This window comes from Vicugna pacos, chromosome 35, assembly GCF_048564905.1.
Source record: "Vicugna pacos chromosome 35, VicPac4, whole genome shotgun sequence".
Lineage (NCBI taxonomy): Eukaryota > Metazoa > Chordata > Mammalia > Artiodactyla > Camelidae > Vicugna > Vicugna pacos.
Window position 1 is genome coordinate 8,013,492 of NC_133021.1, and position 17,814 is coordinate 8,031,305.

The 17,814-nt window shown below is 45.7% G+C and overlaps 1 protein-coding gene; it reads right to left on the reverse strand.

The window, feature by feature from the left end:
• Window positions 1–17,814, reverse strand: part of LOC140691492 (uncharacterized) — a 1,216,370-nt gene that overhangs the window by 656,456 nt on the left and 542,100 nt on the right.

Below are 17,814 nucleotides of genomic sequence, written 5' to 3' on the forward strand. Positions count from 1 at the left end.
GTTGGAGCTTGTACCTCCCCATATATATGTATGGAGTGGAGTTTGCAACTGAAAAGAAACTTTGTGTTCCCTTCAAGATAGGTGAAGGATGGTTTTCACACACAATTATCTCCCACAACTGAGCATGTGGAGAGACGTTCATTCATCCAGCACAAAGAGAACGGGTTGCATTAGAAACCCTTACTCTGGTTTCTCAGTCTGTTTCCTAGTCCCGGTTTGAAGTGCCTGCCTTTTTCACTGTAAAACCGAGTTGGAGCTTGTACCTCCCCATATATATGTATGGAGTGGAGTTTGCAACTGAAAAGAAACTGTGTGTTCCCTTCAAGCTAGGTGAAGGACGGCTTTCACACACACTTATCTCTCAGATCTGAGCATGTGGAGAGACGTTCGTTCATCCAGCAAAAAGGGAACGGGTTGCAGGAGAAACCCTTACTCTGGTTTCTCAATCTGTTTCCTAGAGCCGGTTTGAAGTGCCTGCCGTTTTCACTGTAAAACCGAGTTGGTGCTTGTACCTCCCCATATATATGTACGGAGTGGAGTTTGCAACTGAAAAGAAAATTTGTGTTCCCTTCAAGCTAGGTGAAGGACGGCTTTCACACACACTTATCTCTCAGAACTGAGCATGTGGAGAGTCGTTCCTTCATCCAGCACAAGGGAACGTGTTGCAGGAGAAACACTGACTCTTGTTTCTCAGTCTGTTTCCTTGTGCCGGATTGAAGTGCCTGCGGTTTTCACTGTAAAACCGAGTTGGAGCTTGTACTTCCCCATATATATGTATGGAGTGGAGTTTGCAACTGAAAAGAAACTTTGTGTTCCCTTCAAGCTAGGTGAAGGACGGCTTTCACACTCACTTATCTCTCAGAACTGAGCATGTGGAGAGACGTTCCTTCATCCAGCACAAAGGGAACGGCTTGCAGGAGAAACCCTTACTCTGGTTTCTCAGTCTGTTTCCTAGTGCCGGTTTGAAGTGCCTGCCGTTTTCAGTGTAAAACCGAGTTGGAGCTTGTACCTCCCCATATATATGTATGGAGTGGAGTTTGCAACTGAAAAGAAACTTTGTGTTCCCTTCAAGCTAGGTGAAGGACGGCTTTCACACACACTTATCTCTCAGAACTGAGCATGTGGAGAGACGTTCCATCATCCAGCACAACGGGAACGGGTTGCAGGAGAAACACTGACTCTGGTTTCTCAGTCTGTTTCCTAGTGCCGGTTTGAAGTGCCTGCCGTTTTCACTGTAAAACCGATTTGGAGCTTGTACCTCCCCATATATATGTATGGAGTGGAGTTTGCAACTGAAAAGAAACTTTGTGTTCCCTTCAAGATAGGTGAAGGATGGCTTTCACACACAATTATCTCCCACAACGGAGCATGTGGAGAGACGTTCATTCATCCAGCACAAAGGGAACGGGTTGCAGGAGAAACCATTACTCTGGTTTCTCAGTCTGTTTCCTAGTTCCGGTTTGAAGTGCCTGCCTTTTTCACTGTAAAACCGAGTTGGAGCTTGTACCTCCCCATATATATGTATGGAGTGGAGTTTGCAACTGAAAAGAAACTTTGTGTTCCCTTCAAGCTAGGTGAAGGACGGCTTTCACACACACACATCTCTCAGAACTGAGCATGTGGAGAGACGTTCCTTCATCCAGCACAAAGGAACGGGTTGCAGGAGAAACACTGACTCTGGTTTCTCAGTCTGTTTCCTAGTGCCGGTTTGAAGTGCCTGCCATTTTCACTGTAAATCCGAGTTGGAGCTTGTACCTCCCCATATATATGTACGGAGTGGAGTTTGCACCTGAAAAGAAACTATGTGTTCCCTTCAAGCTAGGTGAAGGTTGGCTTTCACACACAATTATCTCTCAGAACTGAGCATTTGGAGAGACGTTCGTTCATTCAGCACAAAGGGAACGGGTTGCAGGGAAACCCTTACTCTGGTTTCTCAATCTGTTTCCTAGTGCCGGATTGAAGTGCCTGCCGTTTTCACTGTAAAACCGAGTTGAAGCTTGTACCTCCCCATATATATGTATGGAGTGGAGTTTGCAACTGAAAAGAAACTTTGTGTTCCCTTCAAGCTAGGTGAAGGACGGCTTTCACACACACTTATCTCTCAGAAGTGAGCATGTGGAGAGACTTTCGTTCATCCAGCACAAAGGGAACGGTTTGCAGGAGAAACACTGACTCTGGTTTCTCAGTCTGTTTCCTAGTGCCGGTTTGAAGTGCCTGCCGTTTTCACTGTAAAACCGAGTTGGAGTTTGTACCACCCCATATATATGTATGGAGTGGAGTTTGCAACTGAAAAGAAACTTTGTGTTCCCTTCAAGCTAGGTGAAGGACGGCTTTCACACACACTTATCTCTCAGAACTGAGCATGTGGAGAGACGTTCGTTCATCCAGCACAAAGGGAACGGGTTTAGGAGAAACACTGACTCTGGTTTCTCAGTCTGTATCCTAGTGCCGGTTTGAAGTGCCTGCCGTTTTCACTGTAAACCCGAGTTGGAGCTTGTACCTCCCCATATATATGTATGGAGTGGAGTTAGCAACTGAAAAGAAACTTTGTGTTCCCTTCAAGATAGGTGAAGGATGGCTTTCACACACAATTATCTCCCACAACTGAGCATGTGGAGAGATGTTCATTCATCCAGCACAAAGGGAACGGGTTGCATTAGAAACCCTTACTCTGGTTTCTCAGTCTGTTTCCTAGTTCCGGTTTGAAGTGCCTGCCTTTTTCACTGTAAAACTGAGTTGGAGCTTGTACCTCCCCATATATATGTATGGAGTGGAGTTTGCAACTGAAAAGAAACTTTGTGTTCCCTTCAAGCTAGGTGAAGAATGGCTTTCACACACACATATCTCTCAGAACTGAGCATGTGGAAAGACGTTCGTTCATCCAGCACAAAGGAAACGGTTTGCAGGAGAAACCCTTACTCTGGTTTCTCAGTCTGTTTCCTAGTGCCGGTTTGAAGTGCCTGCCGTTTTCACTGTAAACCCGAGTTGGAGCTTGTACCTCCCCATATATATGTATGGAGTGGAGTTTGCACCTGAAAAGAAATTTTGTGTTCTCTACAAGTTAGGTGAAGGACGGCTTTCACACACACTTATCTCTCAGAAATGAGCATGTGAAGAGACGTTCGTTCATCCAGCACATAGGAACGGTATGTAGGAGAAACCCTTACTCTGGTTTCTCAGTCTGTTTCCTAGTGCCGGTTTGAAGTGCCTGCCGTTTTCAGTGTAAAACCGAGTTGGAGCTTGTACCTCCCCATATATATGTATGGAGTGGAGTTTGCAACTGAAAAGAAACTTTGTGTTCCCTTCAATCTAGGTGAAGGGCGGCTTTCACACACACTTATCTCTCAGAACTGAGCAGGTGGAGAGAAGTTCGTTCACCAAGAACAAAGGGAACTGGTTGCAGGAGAAACAATGACTCTGGTTTCTCAGTCTGTTTCCTAGTGCCGTTTTGAAGTGCCTGCCTTTTTCACTGTAAAACCGAATTGGAGCTTGTACCTCCCCATAAATATGTATTTAGTGGGGTTTGCAACTGAAAAGAAACTTTCTGTTCCTTTCAAGATAGGTGAAGGATGGTTTTCACACACAATTATCTCTCAGAACTGAGCTTGTGGAGTGACGTTCGTTCATCCAGCACAAAGGGAACGGGTTGCAGGGGAAACTCTGACTCTGGTATCTCAGTCTGTTTCCTAGTGCCGGTTTGAATTGCCTGCAGTTTTCACTGTAAAACCGAGTTGGAGCTTGTACCTCCCCATATATATGTATGGAGTGGAGTGTGTACCTGAAAAGAAACTTTGTGTTCCCTTCAAGCATGGTGAAGGACGGCTTTCACACACACTTATCTCTCAGAACTGAGCATGTGGAGAGACGTTCGTTCATCCAGCAAAAAGGGAACGGCTTGCAGGAGAAACCCTTACTCTGGTTTCTCAATCTGTTTCCTAGTTCCGGTTTGAAGTGCCTGCCGTTTTCACTGTAAAACCGAGTTTGAGCTTGTACCTCCCCATATATAGGTATGGAGTGGAATTTGCAACTGAAAAGAAATTTTGTGTTCCCTTCAAGCTATGTGAAGGACGGCTTTAACACACACTTATCTCTCAGAACTGAGCATGTGGAGAGACGTTCCTTCATCCAGCACAAAGAAAACGTGTTGCAGGGGAAACCCTTACTCTGGTTTCTCAGTCTGTTTCCTAGTGCCGGTTTAAAGTGCCTGCCGTTTTCACTGTAAAACCGAGTTGGAGCTTTTACCTCCCCATATATATGTATGGAGTGGAGTTTGCAACTGAAAAGAAACTTTGTGTTCCCTTCAAGCTAAGTGAAGGACGGCTTTCACACACACTTATCTCTCAGAACTGAGCATGTGGAGAGACGTTCCTTCATCCAGCCCAAAGGGAACGGTTTGCAGGAGAGACCACTACTCTGGTTTCTCAATCTGTTTCCTAGTGCCGGTTTGAAGTGCCTGCCGTTTTCATGTAAAACCGAGTTGGAGCTTGTACCTCCCCATATATATGTATGGAGTGGAGTTTGCAACTGAAAAGAAACTTTGTGTTCCCTTCAAGCTAGGTGAAGGACGGCTTTCACACACACTTATCTCTCAGAAATGAGCATGTGGAGAGACGTTCCTTCATCCAGCACAAAGGGAACGGGTTGCAGGAGAAACCCTTACTCTGGTTTCTCAATCTGTTTCCTAGTGCCTGTTTGAAGTGCCTGCCGTTTTCACTGTAAAACCGAGTTGGTGCTTGTACCTCCCCATATATATGTATGGAGTGGAGTTTGCAACTGAAAAGAAACTTAGGGTTCCCTTCAAGCTAGGTGAAGGACAGCTTTCACACACACTTATCTCTCAGAACTGAGCATGTGGAGAGACGTTCGTTCATCCAGCACAATGGAACGGGTTGCAGGAGAAACACTGACTCTTGTTTCTCAGTCTGTTTCCTAGTGCAGTTTTGAAGTGCCTGCCGTTTTCACTGTAAAACCGAATTGGAGCATGTACCTCCCCATAAATATGTATTTAGTTGGGTTTGCAAATGAAAGAAACTTTGTTTTCCTTTCAAGATAGTTGAAGGATGGTTTTCACACACAATTATCTCTCAGAACTGAGCTTGTGGAGTGACGTTCGTTCATCCAGCACAAAGGGAACGGGTTGCAGGGGAAACCCTTACTCTGGTTTCTCAATCTGTTTCCTTGTGCCGGTTTGAAGTGCCTGCCGTTTTCACTGTAAAACCGAGTTGAGCTTGTACCTCCCCATATATAAGTATGGAGTGGAATTTGCAACTGAAAAGAAACTTTTTTCCCTTCAAGCTAGGTGAATGACGGCTTTCACACACACTTATCTCTCAGAACTGAGCATGTGGAGAGACGTTCCTTCATCCAGCACAAAGGGAACGTGTTGCAGGGGAAACCCTTACTCTGGTTTCTCAGTCTGTTTCCTAGTGTCGGTATGAAGTGCCTGCCGTTATCACTGTAAAACCGAGTTGGAGCTTGTACCTCCCCATATTTATGTATGGAGTGGAGTTTGCAACTGAAAAGAAACTTTGTGTTCCCTTCAAGCTAGGTGAAGGACGGCTTTCACACACACTTATCTCTCAGAACTGAGCATGTGGAGAGACGTTCCTTCATCCAGCCTAAAGGGATCGGTTTGCAGGAGAGACCCCTACTCTGGTTTCTCAATCTGTTTCCTAGTGCCGGTTTGAAGTGCCTGCCGTTTTCACTGTAAAACCGAGTTGGAGCTTGTACCTCCCCATATATATGTATGGAGTGGAGTTTGCAACTGAAAAGAAACTTTGTGTTCCCTTCAAGCTAGGTGAAGGACGGCTTTCACACACACTTGTCTCTCAGAACTGAGCATGTGGAGAGACGTTCCTTCATCCAGTACAAAGGGAACGGGTTGCAGGAGAAACACTGTCTCTGGATTCTCAGTCTGTTTCCCAGTGCCGGTTTGAAGTGCCTGCCGTTTTCACTGTAAAACCGAGTTGGAGCTTGTACCTCCCCATATATATGTATGGAGTGGAGTTTGCAACTGAAAAGAAACTTTGTGTTCCCTTCAAGCTAGGTGAAGGACGGCTTTCACACACACTTATCTCTCAGAACTGAGCAAGTGGAGAGACGTTCGTTCATCCAGCACAAAGGGAACGGGTTGCAGGAGAAACACTGACTCTGGTTTCTCAGTCTGTTTCCTAGTGCCGGTTTGAAGTGCCTGCCGTTTTCACTGTAAAACCGAGTTGGAGCTTGTACCTCCCCATATATATGTATGGAGTGGAGTTTTCAACTGAAAAGAAACTTTGTCTTCCTTTCAAGCTAGGTGAAGGACGGCTTTCACACACACTTATCTCTCAGAACTGAGCATGTGGAGAGACGTTCCTTCATCCAGCACAAAGGGAACAGGCTGCAGGAGAAACCCTTACTCTGGTTTCTCAGTCTGTTTCCTAGTGCCGGTTTGAAGTTCCTACCGTTCTCACTGTAAAATCGAGTTGGAGCTTGTACCTTCCCATATGTATGTATGGAGTGGAGTTTGCAACTGAAAAGAAACTTTGTGTTCCCTTCAAGCTAAGTGAAGGACGGCTTTCACACACACTCATCTCTCAGAATTGAGCATGTGGAGAGACGTTCGTTCATCCACCACAAAGGGAACGGGTTGCAGGGAAACCCTTACTCTGGTTTCTCAGTCTGTTTCCTAGTGCCGGTTTGAAGTTCCTGCCGTTTTCACTGTAAAACCGAGTTGGAGCTTGTACCTCCCCATATATATGTATGGAGTGGAGTTTGCAACTGAAAAGAAACTTTGTGTTCCCTTCAAGCTAGGTGAAGGACGGCTTTCACACACACTTATCTCTCAGAACTGAGCATTTGGAGAGACGTTGGTTCATCCAGCACAAAGCGAACGGGTTGTAGGAGAAACACTGACTCTGGTTTCTCAGTCTGTTTCCTAGTGCCGGTTTGAAGTGCCTGCCGTTTTCACTGTAAAACCGAGTTGGAGCTTGTACCTCCCCATATATATGTATGGATTGGAGTTAGCAACTGTAAAGAAACTTTGTGTTCCCTTCAAGATAGGTGAAGGACGGCTTTCACACACACTTATCTCTCAGACCTGAGCATGTGGAGAGACGTTCGTTCATCCAGCACAAAGGGAACGGGCTGCAGGGGAAACCCTTACTCTGGTTTCTCAGTCTGTTTCCTAGTGCCGGTTTGAAGTGCCTGCCGTTTTCACTGTAAAACCAAGTTGGATATTGTACCTCCCCATATATATGTATGGAGTGGAGTTTGCAACTAAAAAGAGACTTTGTGTTCCCTTCAAGTTAGGTGAAGGACGGCTTTCACACACACTTATCTCTCTGAACTGCACATGTGGAGAGACTTTCCTTCATCCAGCACAAAGGGAACGGGTTGCAGGAGAAACACTGACTCTGGTTTCTCAGTCTGTTTCCTAGTGCCGGTTTGAAGTGCCTGCCGTTTTCACTGTAAAACAGAGTTGGAGCTTTTACCTCCACATATATATGTATGGAGTGGAGTTTGCAATTGAAAAGAAACTTAGTGTTCCCTTCAAGCTAGGTGAAGGACGGCTTTCACACACACTTATCTCTCAGAACTGAGCATGTGGAGAGACGTTCGTTCATCCAGCACAAAGGGAACGGGTTGCAGGAGAAACCCTTACTCTGGTTTCTCAGTCTGTTTCCTAGTGCCGTTTTGAAGTGCCTGCCGTTTTCACAGTAAAACCGAATTGGAGCTTGTACCTCCCCATATATATGTATGGAGTGGGGCTTGCAACTGAAAAGAAACTGTGTGTTCCTTTCAAGATAGTTGAAGGATGGTTTTCACACAAAATTATCTCTCAGAACTGAGCTTGTGGAGAGACGTTCGTTCATCCAGCACAAAGGGAACGGGTTGCAGGGGAAACTCTGACTCTGGTTTCTCAGTCTGTTTCCTAGTGCCGGTTTGAAATGCCTGACGTTGTCACTGTAAAACCAGTTGGAGCTTGTACCTCCCCATAAATATGTATGGAGTGGGTTTGCAACTGAAAAGAAACTTTGTGTTCCCTTCAAGCTAGGTGAAGGACGGCTTTCACACACACTTATCTCTGAACTGAGCATGTGGACAGACGTTCGTACATCCAGCACAAAGGGAACGGGTTGCAGGGGAAACCAACTCTGGTTTCTCAGTCTGTTTCCTAGTGCCGGTTTGAAGTGCCTGCCGTTTTCACTGTAAAACCGATTTGGAGGTTGTACCTCCCCATATATATGTATGGAGTGGAGTATGCAACTGAAAAGAAATTTTGTGTTCCCTTCAAGCTAGGTGAAGGACGGCTTTCACACACACTTATCTCTCAGAACTGAGCATGTGGAGAGACGTTCCTTCTTCCAGCACATAGGGAACGGGATGTAGGAGAAACCATTACTCTGGTTTCTCAGTCTGTTTCCTAGTGCCGGTTTGAAGTGCCTGCCATTTTCACTGTAAAACCGAGTTCTAGCTTGTACCTCCCCATATATATGTATGGAGTGGAGTTTGCAACTGAAAAGAAACTTTGTTTTCCCTTCAATCTAGGTGAAGGACGGTTTTCACACACACTTATCTCTCAGAACTGAGCAGGTGGAGAGACGTTCGTTCACCAAGCACAAAGGGAACTGGTTGCAGGAGAAACAATGACTCTGGTTTCTCAGTCTGTTTCCTAGTGCCGTTTTGAAGTGCCTGCCTTTTTCACTGTAAAACCGAGTTGGAGCTTGTACCTCCCCATAAATATGTATTTAGTTGGGTTTGCAAATGAAAGAAACTTTGTTTTCCTTTCAAGATAGGTGAAGGATGGTTTTCACACACAATTATCTCTCAGAACTGAGCTTGTGGAGTGACGTTCGTTCATCCAGCACAAAGGGAACGGGTTGCAGGGGAAACTCTGACTCTGGTATCTCAGTCTGTTTCCTAGTGCCGGTTTGAACTGCCTGCCATTTTCACTGTAAAACCGAGTTGGAGCTTGTACCTCCCCATATATATGTATGGGGTGGAGTTTGTAACTGAAAAGAAACTTTGTGTTCCCTTCAAGCTTGGTGAAGGACGGCTTTCACACACACTTATCTCTCAGAACTGAGCATGTGGAAAGACGTTCGTTCATCCAGCAAAAAGGGAACGGCTTGCAGGAGAAACCCTTACTCTGGTTTCTCAATCTGTTTCCTAGTGCCGGGTTGAAGTGCCTGCCGTTTTCACTGTAAAACCGAGTTGGAGCTTGTACCTCCCCATATATAAGTATGGAGTGGAATTTGCAACTGAAAAGAAACTTTGTTCCCTTCAAGCTAGGTGAATGAAGGCTTTCACACACACTTATCTCTCAGAACTGAGCATGTGGAGAGACGTTCCTTCATCCAGCAAAAAGGGAACGGTTTGCAGGAGAGACCCCTACTCTGGTTTCTCAATCTGTTTCCTAGTGCCGGTTTGAAGTGCCTGCCGTTTTCACTGTAAAACCGAGTTGGAGCTTGTACCTCCCCATATATATGTATGGAGTGGAGTTTGCAACTGAAAAGAAACTTTGTGTTCCCTTCAAGCTAGGTGAAGGACGGCTTTCACACACACTTATCTCTCAGAACTGAGCATGTGGAGAGACGTTCCTTCATCCAGCACAAAGGGAACGGGTTGCAGGAGAAACACTGTCTCTGGATTCTCAGTCTGTTTCCCAGTGCCGGTTTGAAGTGCCTGCCGTTTTCACTGTAAAACCGAGTTGGAGCTTGTACCTCCCCATATATATGTATGGAGTGGAGTTTGCAACTGAAAAGAAACTTTGTGTTCCCTTAAAGCTAGGTGAAGGACGGCTTTCACACACACTTATCTCTCAGAACTGAGCATGTGGAGAGACGTTCCTTCATCCAGCCTAAAGGGAACGGTTTGCAGGAGAGACCCCTACTCTGGTTTCTCAATCTGTTTCCTAGTGCCGGTTTGAAGTGCCTGCCGTTTTCACTGTAAAACCGAGTTGGAGCTTGTACCTCCCCATATATATGTATGGAGTGGAGTTTGCAACTGAAAAGAAACTTTGTGTTCCCTTCAAGCTAGGTGAAGGACGGCTTTCACACACACTTGTCTCTCAGAACTGAGCATGTGGAGAGACGTTCCTTCATCCAGTACAAAGGGAACGAGTTGCAGGAGAAACACTGTCTCTGGATTCTCAGTCTGTTTCCCAGTGCCGGTTTGAAGTGCCTGCCGTTTTCACTGTAAAACCGAGTTGGAGCTTGTACCTCCCCATATATATGTATGGAGTGGAGTTTGCAACTGAAAAGAAACTTTGTGTTCCCTTCAAGCTAGGTGAAGGACGGCTTTCACACACACTTATCTCTCAGAACTGAGCATGTGGAGAGACGTTCGTTCATCCAGCACAAAGGGAACAGGCTGCTGGAGAAACCCTTACTCTGGTTTCTCAGTCTGTTTCCTAGTGCCGGTTTGAAGTTCCTACCGTTCTCACTGTAAAATCGAGTTGGAGCTTGTACCTTCCCATATGTATGTATGGAGTGGAGTTTGCAACTGAAAAGAAACTTTGTGTTCCCTTCAAGCTAAGTGAAGGACGGCTTTCACACACACTCATCTCTCAGAATTGAGCATGTGGAGAGACGTTCATTCATCCAGCACAAAGGGCACGGGTTGCAGGAGAAACCCTTACTCTGGTTTCTCAGTCTGTTTCCTAGTGCCGGTATGAAGTGCCTGCCATTTTCACTGTAAAACCGAGTTGGAGTTTGTACCTCCCCATATATATGTACGGAGTGGAGTTTGCACCTGAAAAGAAACTATGTGTTCCCTTTAAGCTAGGTGAAGGTTGGCTTTCACACACAATTATCTCTCAGAACTGAGCATGTGGAGAGACGTTCGTTCATCCACCACAAAGGGAACGGGTTGCAGGGAAACCCTTACTCTGGTTTCTCAGTCTGTTTCCTAGTGCCGGTTTGAAGTTCCTGCCGTTTTCACTGTAAAACCGAGTTGAAGCTTGTACCTCCCCATATATATGTATGGAGTGGAGTTTGCAACTGAAAAGAAACTTTGTGTTCCCTTCAAGCTAGGTGAAGGACGGCTTTCACACACACTTATCTCTCAGAACTGAGCATTTGGAGAGACGTTGGTTCATCCAGCACAAAGCGAACGGGTTGTAGGAGAAACACTGACTCTGGTTTCTCAGTCTGTTTCCTAGTGCCGGTTTGAAGTGCCTGCCGTTTTCACTGTAAAACCGAGTTGGAGCTTGTACCTCCCCATATATATGTATGGATTGGAGTTAGCAACTGTAAAGAAACTTTGTGTTCCCTTCAAGATAGGTGAAGGACGGCTTTCACACACACTTATCTCTCAGACCTGAGCATGTGGAGAGACGTTCGTTCATCCAGCACAAAGGGAACGGGCTGCAGGAGAAACCCTTACTCTGGTTTCTCAGTCTGTTTCCTAGTGCCGGTTTGAAGTGCCTGCCGTTTTCACTGTAAAACCAAGTTGGATCTTGTACCTCCCCATATATATGTATGGAGTGGAGTTTGCAACTAAAAAGAGACTTTGTGTTCCCTTCAAGTTAGGTGAAGGACGGCTTTCACACACACTTATCTCTCTGAACTGCACATGTGGAGAGACTTTCCTTCATCCAGCACAAAGGGAACGGGTTGCAGGAGAAACACTGACTCTGGTTTCTCAGTCTGTTTCCTAGTGCCGGTTTGAAGTGCCTGCCGTTTTCACTGTAAAACAGAGTTGGAGCTTTTACCTCCACATATATATGTATGGAGTGGAGTTTGCAATTGAAAAGAAACTTAGTGTTCCCTTCAAGCTAGGTGAAGGACGGCTTTCACACACACTTATCTCTCAGAACTGAGCATGTGGAGAGACGTTCGTTCATCCAGCACAAAGGGAACGGGTTGCAGGAGAAACCCTTACTCTGGTTTCTCAGTCTGTTTCCTAGTGCCGTTTTGAAGTGCCTGCCGTTTTCACAGTAAAACCGAATTGGAGCTTGTACCTCCCCATATATATGTATGGAGTGGGGCTTGCAACTGAAAAGAAACTGTGTGTTCCTTTCAAGATAGTTGAAGGATGGTTTTCACACAAAATTATCTCTCAGAACTGAGCTTGTGGAGAGACGTTCGTTCATCCAGCACAAAGGGAACGGGTTGCAGGGGAAACTCTGACTCTGGTTTCTCAGTCTGTTTCCTAGTGCCGGTTTGAAATGCCTGACGTTGTCACTGTAAAACCGAGTTGGGGCTTGTACCTCCCCATAAATATGTATGGAGTGTGTTTGCAACTGAAAAGAAACTTTGTGTTCCCTTCAAGCTAGGTGAAGGACGGCTTTCACACACACTTATCTCTGAACTGAGCATGTGGACAGACGTTCGTACATCCAGCACAAAGGGAACGGGTTGCAGGGGAAACCAACTCTGGTTTCTCAGTCTGTTTCCTAGTGCCGGTTTGAAGTGCCTGCCGTTTTCACTGTAAAACCGATTTGGAGGTTGTACCTCCCCATATATATGTATGGAGTGGAGTATGCAACTGAAAAGAAATTTTGTGTTCCCTTCAAGCTAGGTGAAGGACGGCTTTCACACACACTTATCTCTCAGAACTGAGCATGTGGAGAGACGTTCCTTCTTCCAGCACATAGGGAACGGGATGTAGGAGAAACCATTACTCTGGTTTCTCAGTCTGTTTCCTAGTGCCGGTTTGAAGTGCCTGCCATTTTCACTGTAAAACCGAGTTCTAGCTTGTTCCTCCCCATATATATGTATGGAGTGGAGTTTGCAACTGAAAAGAAACTTTGTTTTCCCTTCAATCTAGGTGAAGGACGGTTTTCACACACACTTATCTCTCAGAACTGAGCAGGTGGAGAGTCGTTCGTTCACCAAGCACAAAGGGAACTGGTTGCAGGAGAAACAATGACTCTGGTTTCTCAGTCTGTTTCCTAGTGCCGTTTTGAAGTGCCTGCCTTTTTCACTGTAAAACCGAGTTGGAGCTTGTACCTCCCCATAAATATGTATTTAGTTGGGTTTGCAAAAGAAAGAAACTTTGTTTTCCTTTCAAGATAGGTGAAGGATGGTTTTCACACACAATTATCTCTCAGAACTGAGCTTGTGGAGTGACGTTCGTTCATCCAGCAAAAAGGGAACGGATTGCAGGGGAAACTCTGACTCTGGTATCTCAGTCTGTTTCCTAGTGCCGGTTTGAACTGCCTGCCGTTTTCACTGTAAAACCGAGTTGGAGCTTGTACCTCCCCATATATATGTATGGAGTGGAGTTTGTAACTGAAAAGAAACTTTGTGTTCCCTTCAAGCTTGGTGAAGGACGGATTTCACACACACTTATCTCTCAGAACTGAGCATGTGGAAAGACGTTCGTTCATCCAGCAAAAAGGGAACGGCTTGCAGGAGAAACCCTTACTCTGGTTTCTCAATCTGTTTCCTAGTGCCGGGTTGAAGTGCCTGCCGTTTTCACTGTAAAACCGAGTTGGAGCTTGTACCTCCCCATATATAAGTATGGAGTGGAATTTGCAACTGAAAAGAAACTTTGTTCCCTTCAAGCTAGGTGAATGAAGGCTTTCACACACACTTATCTCTCAGAACTGAGCATGTGGAGAGACGTTCCTTCATCCAGCAAAAAGGGAACGGTTTGCAGGAGAGACCCCTACTCTGGTTTCTCAATCTGTTTCCTAGTGCCGGTTTGAAGTGCCTGCCGTTTTCACTGTAAAACCGAGTTGGAGCTTGTACCTCCCCATATATATGTATGGAGTGGAGTTTGCAACTGAAAAGAAACTTTGTGTTCCCTTCAAGCTAGGTGAAGGACGGCTTTCACACACACTTTTCTCTCAGAACTGAGCATGTGGAGAGACGTTCCTTCATCCAGCACAAAGGGAACGGGTTGAAGGAGAAACACTGTCTCTGGATTCTCAGTCTGTTTCCCAGTGCCGGTTTGAAGTGCCTGCCGTTTTCACTGTAAAACCGAGTTGGAGCTTGTACCTCCCCATATATATGTATGGAGTGGAGTTTGCAACTGAAAAGAAACTTTGTGTTCCCTTCAAGCTAGGTGAAGGACGGCTTTCACACACACTTATCTCTCAGAACTGAGCATGTGGAGAGACGTTCGTTCATCCAGCACAAAGGGAACGGGTTGCAGGAGAAACACTGACTCTGGTTTCTCAGTCTGTTTCCTAGTGCCGGTTTGAAGTGCCTGCCGTTTTCACTGTAAAACCGAGTTGGAGCTTGTACCTCCCCATATATATGTATGGAGTGGAGTTTGCAACTGTAAAGAAACTTTGTCTTCCCTTCAAGCTAGGTGAAGGACGGCTTTCACACACACTTATCTCTCAGAACTGAGCATGTGGAGAGACGTTCCTTCATCCAGCACAAAGGGAACAGGCTGCAGGAGAAACCCTTACTCTGGTTTCTCAGTCTGTTTCCTAGTGCCGGTTTGAAGTTCCTACCGTTCTCACTGTAAAACGGAGTTGGAGCTTGTACCTCCCCATATGTATGTATGGAGTGGAGTTTGCAACTGAAAAGAAACTTTGTGTTCCCTTCAAGCTAAGTGAAGGACGGCTTTCACACACACTCATCTCTCAGAACTGAGCATGTGGAGAGACGTTCATTCATCAAGCACAAAGGGCACGGGTTGCAGGAGAAACCCTTACTCTGGTTTCTCAGTCTGTTTCCTAGTGCCGGTATGAAGTGCCTGCCATTTTCACTGTAAAACCGAGTTGGAGTTTGTACCTCCCCATATATATGTACGGAGTGGAGTTTGCACCTGAAAAGAAACTATGTGTTCCCTTCAAGCTAGGTGAAGGTTGGCTTTCACACACAATTATCTCTCAGAACTGAGCATGTGGAGAGACGTTCGTTCATCCAGCACAAAGGGAACGGGTTGCAGGGAAACCCTTACTCTGGTTTCTCAGTCTGTTTCCTAGTGCCGGTTTGAAGTTCCTGCCGTTTTCACTGTAAAACCGAGTTGGAGCTTGTACCTCCCCATATATATGTATGGAGTGGAGTTTGCAACCGAAAAGAAACTTTGTGTTCCCTTCAAGCTAGGTGAAGGACGGCTTTCACACACACTTATCTCTCAGAACTGAGCATTTGGAGAGACGTTGGTTCATCAAGCACAAAGCGAACGGGTTGTAGGAGAAACACTGATTCTGGTTTCTCAGTCTGTTTCCTAGTGCCGGTTTGAAGTGCCTGCCGTTTTCACTGTAAAACCGAGTTGGAGCTTGTACCTCCCCATATATATGTATGGATTGGAGTTAGCAACTGTAAAGAAACTTTGTGTTCCCTTCAAGATAGGTGAAGGACGGCTTTCACGCACACTTATCTCTCAGAACTGAGCATGTGGAGAGACGTTCGTTCATCCAGCACAAAGGGGAACGGGCTGCAGGAGAAACCCTTACTCTGGTTTCTCAGTCTGTTTCCTAGTGCCGGTTTGAAGTGCCTGCCGTTTTCACTGTAAAACCAAGTTGGATCTTGTACCTCCCCATATATATGTATGGAGTGGAGTTTGCAACTAAAAAGAGACTTTGTGTTCCCTTCAAGTTAGGTGAAGGACGGCTTTCACACACACTTATCTCTCAGAACTGCACATGTGGAGAGACTTTCCTTCATCCAGCACAAAGGGAACGGGTTGCAGGAGAAACACTGACTCTGGTTTCTCAGTCTGTTTCCTAGTGCCGGTTTGAAGTGCCTGTCGTTTTCACTGTAAAACAGAGTTGGAGCTTGTACCTCCAGTTATATATGTATGGAGTGGAGTTTGCAATTGAAAAAAACTTAGTGTTCCCTTCAAGCTAGGTGAAGGACGGCTTTCATACACACTTATCTCTCAGAACTGAGCATGTGGAGAGACGTTCGTTCATCCAGCACAAAGGGAACGGGTTGCAGGAGAAACCCTTACTCTGGTTTCTCAGTCTGTTTCCTAGTGCCGTTTTGAAGTGCCTGCCGTTTTCACAGTAAAACCGAATTGGAGCTTGTACCTCCCCATATATATGTATGGAGTGGGGTTTGCAACTGAAAAGAAACTGTGTGTTCCTTTCAAGATAGGTGAAGGATGGTTTTCACACAAAATTATCTCTCAGAACTGAGCTTGTGGAGAGACGTTCGTTCATCCAGCACAAAGGGAACGGGTTGCAGGGGAAACTCTGACTCTGGTTTCTCAGTCTGCTTCCTAGTGCCGGTTTGAAATGCCTGGCGTTGTCACTGTAAAACCGAGTTGAAGCTTGTACCTCCCCATATATATGTATGGAGTGGAGTTTGCAACTGAAAAGAAACTTTGTGTTCCCTTCAAGCTAGGTGAAGGACGGCTTTCACACACACTTATCTCTGAACTGAGCATGTGAACAGACGTTCGTACATCCAGCACAAATGGAACGGGTTGCAGGAGAAACCAACTCTGGTTTCTCAGTCTGTTTCCTAGTGCCGGTTTGAAGTGCCTGCCGTTTTCACTGTAAAACCGATTTGGAGCTTGTACCTCCCCATATATATGTATGGAGTGGAGTATGCAACTGAAAAGAAATTTTGAGTTCCCTTCAAGCTAGGTGAAGGACGGCTTTCACACACACTTATCTCTCAGAACTGAGCATGTGGAGAGACGTTCCTTCTTCCAGCACATAGGGAACGGGATGTAGGAGAAACCATTACTCTGGTTTCTCAGTCTGTTTCCTAGTGCCGGTTTGAAGTGCCTGCCGTTTTCACTGTAAAACCGAGTTGGAGCTTGTACCTCCCCATATATATGTATGGAGTGGAGTTTGCAACTGAAAAGAAACTTTGTTTTCCCTTCAATCTAGGTGAAGGACGGTTTTCACACACACTTATCTCTCAGAACTGAGCAGGTGGAGAGACGTTCGTTCACCAAGCACAAAGGGAACTGGTTGCAGGAGAAACAATGACTCTGGTTTCTCAGTCTGTTTCCTAGTGCCGTTTTGAAGTGCCTGCCTTTTTCACTGTAAAACCGAATTGGAGCTTGTACCTCCCCATAAATATGTATTTAGTTGGGTTTGCAAATGAAAGAAACTTTGTTTTCCTTTCAAGATAGGTGAAGGATGGTTTTCACACACAATTATCTCTCAGAACTGAGCTTGTGGAGTGACGTTCGTTCATCCAGCACAAAGGGAACGGGTTGCAGGGGAAACTCTGACTCTGGTATCTCAGTCTGTTTCCTAGTGCCGGTTTGAACTGCCTGCCGTTTTCACTGTAAAACCGAGTTGGAGCTTGTACCTCCCCATATATATGTATGGAGTGGAGTTTGTAACTGAAAAGAAACTTTGTGTTCCCTTCAAGCTTGGTGAAGGACGGCTTTCACACACACTTATCTCTCAGAACTGAGCATGTGGAAAGACGTTCGTTCATCCAGCAAAAAGGGAACGGCTTGCAGGAGAAACCCTTACTCTGGTTTCTCAATCTGTTTCCTAGTGCCGGTTTGAAGTGCCTGCCGTTTTCACTGTAAAACCGAGTTGGAGCTTGTACCTCCCCATATATAAGTATGGAGTGGAATTTGCAACTGAAAAGAAACTTTGTTCCCTTCAAGCTAGGTGAAGGACGGCTTTCACACACACTTATCTCTCAGAACTGAGCATGTGGAGAGACGTTCCTTCATCCAGCACAAAGGGAACGTGTTGCAGGGGAAACCCTTACTCTGGTTTCTCAGTCTGTTTCCTAGTGTCTCTATGATGTGCCTGCCGTTATCACTGTAAAACCGAGTTGGAGCTTTTACCTCCCCATATATATGTATGGAGTGGAGTTTGCAACTGAAAAGAAACTTTGTGTTCCCTTCAAGCTAGGTGAAGGACGGCTTTCACACACACTTATCTCTCAGAACTGAGCATGTGGAGAGACGTTCCTTCATCCAGCCCAAAGGGAACGGTTTGCAGGA